This window comes from Penaeus monodon, chromosome 33 (assembly GCF_015228065.2).
Source record: "Penaeus monodon isolate SGIC_2016 chromosome 33, NSTDA_Pmon_1, whole genome shotgun sequence".
In the NCBI taxonomy this organism is placed as follows: Eukaryota; Metazoa; Arthropoda; class Malacostraca; order Decapoda; family Penaeidae; genus Penaeus; species Penaeus monodon.
Window position 1 is genome coordinate 10,224,764 of NC_051418.1, and position 238 is coordinate 10,225,001.

Below are 238 nucleotides of genomic sequence, written 5' to 3' on the forward strand. Positions count from 1 at the left end.
AACCCATTTTCTATTTTCTACAAGCTAGTTCTATATAATTTCGTTATCTATTTTTTTTTATTACAAGATTGTCAAACAAGAATAATCTAAGGGAATTTAAATGGCCATGGTGACGAATTATAGGACTAACTTTGCTACATTCACTGACCATGGATATTCTTGGTTAACATAACCATCAAAACCTTTATTATTTTCACAGCTTTTCTCTCTTGCACCTTATCTAGATTCTGTTGCTTCA